This window comes from Delphinus delphis, chromosome 3 (genome assembly GCF_949987515.2).
Source record: "Delphinus delphis chromosome 3, mDelDel1.2, whole genome shotgun sequence".
NCBI classification, from domain to species: domain Eukaryota; kingdom Metazoa; phylum Chordata; class Mammalia; order Artiodactyla; family Delphinidae; genus Delphinus; species Delphinus delphis.
The window spans coordinates 21,982,011-21,989,137 of NC_082685.1; the positions used below are offsets into that span (position 1 = coordinate 21,982,011).

At 42.8% G+C, this 7,127-nt stretch overlaps 1 pseudogene; it reads left to right on the forward strand.

The window, feature by feature from the left end:
• Nucleotides 1-646: 646 nt before the first annotated feature.
• On the forward strand, nt 647-3,787 carry LOC132421931 (UDP-N-acetylglucosamine--peptide N-acetylglucosaminyltransferase 110 kDa subunit pseudogene; annotated as a pseudogene).
• The last annotated feature ends 3,340 nt before the right edge of the window (nt 3,788-7,127 follow it).

The window sequence follows — 7,127 nt, forward strand, 5'->3', positions numbered from 1 at the left end:
CATTGAAGACCCAACGCAGCCAAAATAAAAATAAATAAATAAAGATAAATAAATTTAATTTTAAAAAAGTAATACTCAGGTTTGAGGCATGAGAAGTATGATGAGGAGAAATTAGCTAATCCTTTCAGAACTTTTAAAATATCAAACTCAGTCTCTAAGATTTTAGCATTATATACAACATTGGTTACTTATTAGTGGTTTGGGAAGGCCAATTTAAAATTTTCTGATCTTACTGTATTGAAATTCACGGCCCTAATGTTTTCCACATTGACTATATGAATGATGAAGTAAAGTCAATCATGTATTTCCTTTCCAACTGGACAGAAAACAAAACTTTAGAAAGTGTTTGGACTACTGACTTTTGATTTCTTCTAAGGCAAGTGTATAGGTAATTTTTATTCCCTGATTAGGAGAAAAATGGTGGAAGAGGGCAGGGTTAAGAATTAAGATTTCAAGAGCGTGAGAGGTAGATGGCCAACCAGAGTTCCTAAGGTTCGGTGCCTGTAACTGTTGCCGCCGCTTAAGCCTGCCAAAGCAGTGGTACGGCTGCTGCCCTCGTATTTGCTACCTCTAGAAACATTCTTGCCAGTAGTGGCGGCAGCGGGACTCAATTACCCCCTTTTCTCACTCTCTCCAGAAGCTCCAGATGGCGTCTTCTGTGGGCAACGTGGCCGACAGCACAGAACCAACGAAACGTATGCTTTCCTTCCAAGGGTTAGCTGAGTTGGTACATCGAGAGTATCAGGCAGGAGATTTTGAGGCAGCTGAGAGACACTGCATGCAGCTGTGGAGACAAGAGCCAGACAATACTGGAGTACTTTTATTACTTTCATCTCTACACTTCCAGTGTCGAAGGCTGGACAGATCTGCCCACTTTAGTACTCTGGCAATTAAACAGAACCCTCTTCTGGCAGAAGCCTATTCGAATTTGGGGAATGTGTACAAGGAAAGAGGGCAGTTGCAGGAAGCAATTGAGCATTACCGGCATGCATTGCATCTCAAACCAGATTTCATCGATGGTTATATTAACCTGGCAGCCGCTTTGGTAGCAGCAGGCGACATGGAAGGGGCAGTACAAGCTTACGTCTCTGCTCTTCAGTGCAATCCTGATTTGTACTGTGTTCGCAGTGACCTGGGGAACCTGCTCAAAGCCCTGGGTCGCTTGGAAGGAGCCAAGGCATGTTATTTGAAAGCAATGGAGACGCAACCGAACTTTGCAGTAGCTTGGAGTAATCTTGGCTGTGTTTTCAATGCACAAGGGGAGATTTGGCTTGCAATTCATCACTTTGAAAAGGCTGTCACGCTTGACCCCAATTTTCTGGATGCTTATATCAATTTAGGAAATGTCTTGAAAGAGGCACGGATTTTTGACAGAGCTGTGGCAGCTTACCTTTGTGCCCTAAGCTTGAGCCCAAATCATGCAGTGGTACATGCCAACCTGGCTTGTGTATACTATGAGCAAGGCCTGATAGATCTGGCAATAGACACCTACAGGCGAGCTATTGAATTGCAACCACATTTCCCTGATGCTTACTGCTACCTAGCCAAGGCTCTGGAAGAAAAGGGCAGTGTTGCCGAAGCAGAAGAGTGTTATAATACAGCTCTGCGGCTGTGTCCCACCCATGCAGACTCTCTGAATAACCTAGCCAATATCAAAGGAGACCAGGGGAACATTGAAGAGGCAGTTCGCTTGTATTGTAAAGCATTAGAAGTCTTCCCAGAGTTTGCTGTTGCCCATTCAAATTTAGCAAGTGTATTGCAGCAGCAGGGAAAACTGCAGGAAGCTCTGATGCATTATAAGGAGGCTGTTCGAATCAGTCCTACCTTTGCTGATGCCTACTGTAACATGGGAGACACTCTAAAGGAGATGCAGGATGTTCAGGGAGCCTTGCAGTGTTATACTCGTGCCATTCAGATTAACCCTGCACTTGCGGATGCCCACAGCAATCTGGCTTCCATTCACAAGTATTCAGGGAATATTCCAGAAGCAATTGCTTCTTATCGCACTGCTCTGAAGCTTGAACCTGATTTTCCTGACGCTTATTGTGATTTGGCTCATTGCCTGCAGATTGTCTGTGATTGGACAGACTATGATGAGCGAATGAAGAAGTTGGTCAGCATTGTGGCTGACCAGCTGGAGAGGAATAGGTTGCCTTCTGTGCAGCCTCATCATAGTATGCTCTATCCTCTTTCTCATGGCTTCAGGAAGGCTATTGCTGAGAGCCATGGGAACCTCTGCTTGGATGAGATCGGTGTCCTTCATAAACCACCGTACGAACATCCAAAAGACTTGAAGCTCAGTGATGGTCGACTGCGTGTAGGATACGTGAGTTCTGACTTTGGGAATCATCCTACTTCTCATCTTATGCAGTCTATTCCAGGCATGCACAATCCTGATAAATTTGAGGTATTCTGTTATGCCCTGAGCCCAGATGATGGCACAAACTTCCGAGCGAAGGTGATGGCAGAAGCCCATCATTTCATTGATCTTTCTCAGATTCCATGCAATGGGAAAGCAGCTGATCGCATCCATCAAGATGGTATACATATCCTTGTAAATATGAATGGTTATACCAGGGGTGCTCGAAATGAACTCTTTGCTCTCAGGCCAGCTCCTATTCAGGCAATGTGGCTGGGCTACCCTGGGACCAGTGGCGTGCTTTTCATGGATTATATCATCACTGATCAGGAAACTTCACCTGCTGAAGTTGCTGAGCAGTATTCTGAGAAACTGGCTTATATGCCCCATACTTTCTTTATTGGCGATCATGCTAATATGTTCCCTCACCTGAAGAAGAAGGCAGTCATCGATTTTCAGTCCAATGGGCACATTTATGACAATCGGATTGTGCTGAACGGCATCGACCTCAAAGCATTTCTTGATAGTCTCCCCGATGTGCAGATTGTCAAGATGAAATGTCCTGTTGGAGGAGACAACGCAGACAGCAGTAATACGGCTCTTAATATGCCTGTCATTCCTATGAATACTATTGCAGAGGCAGTTATTGAAATGATTAACAGAGGACAAATTCAGATAACAATTAATGGATTCAGTCTTAGCAATGGACTGGCAACTACCCAGATCAACATTAAGGCTGCCACTGGAGAGGAGGTTCCCCGTACCATTATTGTAACCACACGTTCTCAGTACGGGTTACCGGAAGATGCCATTGTGTACTGTAACTTCAATCAGTTATATAAAATTGACCCATCTACTTTGCAGATGTGGGCAAATATTCTGAAGCGTGTTCCCAATAGTGTACTGTGGCTGTTGCGTTTTCCAGCAGTAGGAGAACCTAATATTCAACAGTATGCACAAAATATGGGCCTTCCCCAGAACCGTATCATTTTTTCACCTGTTGCTCCTAAAGAGGAACATGTTCGGAGAGGCCAGCTGGCTGATGTCTGCTTGGACACTCCACTCTGTAATGGACACACCACAGGGATGGATGTCCTTTGGTCAGGGACACCCGTGGTGACTATGCCAGGAGAGACTCTTGCTTCCCGAGTTGCAGCTTCCCAGCTCACTTGTTTAGGCTGTCTTGAGCTTATTGCTCAAAATAGACAAGAATATGAAGACATAGCTGTGAAACTGGGAACTGATCTAGAATACCTGAAGAAAATTCGTGGCAAAGTCTGGAAGCAGAGAACATCTAGCCCTCTGTTCAACACCAAGCAATACACAATGGACCTAGAGCGGCTCTATCTACAGATGTGGGAGCATTACGCAGCTGGCAACAAACCTGATCACATGATTAAGCCTGTTGAAGTCACTGAGTGGGCCTAAATAATGACTGTGTGCACAGGAGAATTACCCTGTACCTGAGCCTCAACCTTCTGGGGGAAAGGGAACTACTTTTTCCTTATCTGTACAATACCATGCTGCAGATGGGTGACAGACAATGATAAGAAATAGCACAGCCAGACTTGCTTCCTGCATGATCATGATCATGATAGGGAGAGACACAAGAGATGGGAAACTGCTGTTCCACAAGGAGTCTCCATAGAATTTTGCAGCAGCCAGGTGTCTGGAAGGTCTGGAAGGTAAGTCTGGAAGGTCTGATCTCCCTTGGTCTTCCATGGGATGGATGGTTAGTGTGGAAGGGAGATAGAGATTGCCCAGCCGTTTTGTGATTATCATGGATTGAGTCTTCTGAATTAATATTTTTCTTTATATTTTGGGTATTGGAGCTTTTAAAAATGTTTGGTTTCAGGTATTTTTATTCATGTGAAGTGTGTATGATTCTCTTGAGATAAGCTTTTAAGCTAAAATATTCCTTGTTTTAGTTTCTGAACTCTACAGATAAATGGGGACTTTGCTGGTGTAGTCTTTTTATAGGTTTTGTAAACCACTTGAGCTTATATCAGTCATTTTAGTGTCTGACATAATGTTCGGAACTATCAGTGCTTTGTTGGTTTATAGATGATGGCTTAAATTCTTTTCCTGGTCCGTTTCCTTCTTCCCTTCCCCCCACTTTAAAAATTCTCCTGTAACTTGGCTAACAAAAAAACAAGTCTGATTCAAAACCTCCCAGAGTGTTTCTCTTAACCGCATCATCTGGTGCCAAATGAAGATTCTTAGGAGTGATTATTAATTCTGAAGGGCACAGTTGTGGTACTGTCACTGATGATAATAATAATGGATTTTTGGCCTAGAGTTTTGACCTATTTCACCAGTGTTTTACCGTTGACTGCCCCTCTATGCTGCTTCCAAAAGTGATAGTGTGTGTTAAGATTTTTACTTTCATTTCTAATGTTTGTTTGTTTGTTTTAGTGAGTCCTGTTCTTCCTTTTTCTTTCAGCAGAAATGAAATCCCAGGTAAGTATAAGTATTCAAATATTTGATCAGTAAGTCACAGTTATCTCCAGTACATTAAATAACTTTCATCAAAAAACATGTTATAGGTAAAAAGCTCTGAAGGACCAGCTATGTATATGATAATTATGTTTCAGACCTTCTAGGGTATTATATATAATAACTTGTCTTCTGGACGTGGTCTTGAAGTCTTTATGGATTCAGTCTCAGTAGTAGCGAACTGCACTGCTACTTGGTTTGGAGTACAAATTAGACTTTAGCCCTCCTGGAGGTTGAGTTTTTGGTATTGAAAACCATAGGAATGAAATTATTGTATTTCAACAGAGGATCGAGGGCTTGAGGCTTAAACAAGGCAACATACGTGTGGGAAGCAGTCAGCCTTGAGGGCAGGTAAGGACATGCCAGGCATGCGGCCGCTGCTCGAAGGGACTGTCCCTACTTGTTCCCCTCCTTGTTCCATTCCATGGGAGATAAATCACCAGGGCCCAGAGATCAGAAAGAATGTAAAATGAGACAAGCAAGCTGTCTCCCCCCTGCACATGCAGGTTATTTTTGATGCTTCTGGGTTTATGGGTTTTCTCCCAGGGAAGTTTATCTTGAGCCGAGACAGTCTGTAGATAATGTAAACCACCATCTGGCAACCTTCCGATTTCTAGTCTAGATAATCTGCAACTGTAGCATAATACAATTTGCCTTGCAACCATCAGTTGTCTTGATCCTTCTGACCCCACCCGTCGGTGCTACTTCAGTTCCTTACCCCTTCCCTTCTGACCCTGGGCGGTGAGATCCTCTTTCTCCGGCTGGTCCGCGGCAAGTGGCACTCGAACAGGGACCTGAAGCGTGAAGGCAATTAAAAGAAAAAGAAAGTGCAGGTAAGAGAACCCTTATGCAAAATATGTGTGGCCACCAGTAAAAGTGAAACGAATAGCGGCATAAGGCAATAGTCAGAAGTAAAATAAGATGGGGCAAAAGGGCTCAAAGATGTATGAATTATTTGCTCAGGTTTTACTTTTGATGCTTAAAGCTCGGGGTAATAAAGTTTCTGAACTTTATTGTTGACTGAATTTTTACAGCATATCCATGGTGTATCTCCCTGGTTTCCTGATGGTGGCTCTGGTGACATAGAAATCTGGCAGAAAGTTGGAGAAGATTTAAAAAATTATTACGAGTCTCGAGGGCCTACTCATACTCCTGTTGTTACATATAGTTTGTGGAATCTGATAAAAATATGTTTAGATTCTTCTCATGATAGTGTTGATTTGAATGTAAAGTCAGAAAAACATAAGCCTCTGACAGAAGGAGAGACTGTATTAACTACTGTGTCGCCACTTCCTAAACCGAAAGAGCTAATTAATTTCAATAGTTTAGATGAAGAGGAACATTTTGACTTAACAGATGAGGCTTGTAAACATAAAAGAGAGAACTATCCTGAGGATGGTTTTCTAATGGCTGTGATAGATAAGTCAGTGAAAAAGCTGCAGGTTAATAAGGACTGTCTTCCTCAAAAATCTACATCTGTAAAAATGCTGAGTCCCTTGCAGCGCGCTGTACAAGGAGCAATAAAACGAGGAGAAGATCCTATTTTCTGTTGTCCCGTCATAGAAAGACCTGGTCCTAATAATCCTCAACAAGCTACTAGGGAGCATCAGGCTCTCCCTCTGAAAGTTTTGAAAGATTGAAAATCTGCCTGTGCTCAATATGGGCCCACTGCTCCTTTTACTACTGCTATGGTTGACAGGAGAAGCTCTTCCCCCCGCTGATTGGAAGTCTATTGCACGAGCTTGTTTAAATGGTGGAGATTATTTAATATGGAAGTTTGATTTTTATGAACGGGCTGCTGAACAAGCAGAAAAGAATGCTGCCCATAATATTCCAGTTGATTATATCATATGCTGATTGGGGAAGGACAATATCTTTCTTTACAAGATCAATTAACTTATCCCTTTGTTGCTTATCCTCAAATAAATCATTTGGCATTACAAGCCTGGAGGAAATGTCCTTCTACACACAAAACTGAAGATCTTTCAAAACTTAGACAGGGACCTGATGAACCATACGCTGATTTTGTAGATAGGTTGTCACAGGCGGTGGGGAGACTCATTGTGGACGGACTCACTGGTACAATTGTAGTTAAGCAACTTGCTTTTGAAAATGCTAATAATGAGTGTCAGGCTGCGATTCGACCTTGGAGAAAACGGGGAACATTGGAGGATTATATTCGCCTTTGTGCAGACATTGGGCCTACTTATATACAGGGTGCTGCTGTGGCTGCAGCATTAACTAACGTGGGGTTTAAAAACAATCAAAAGAA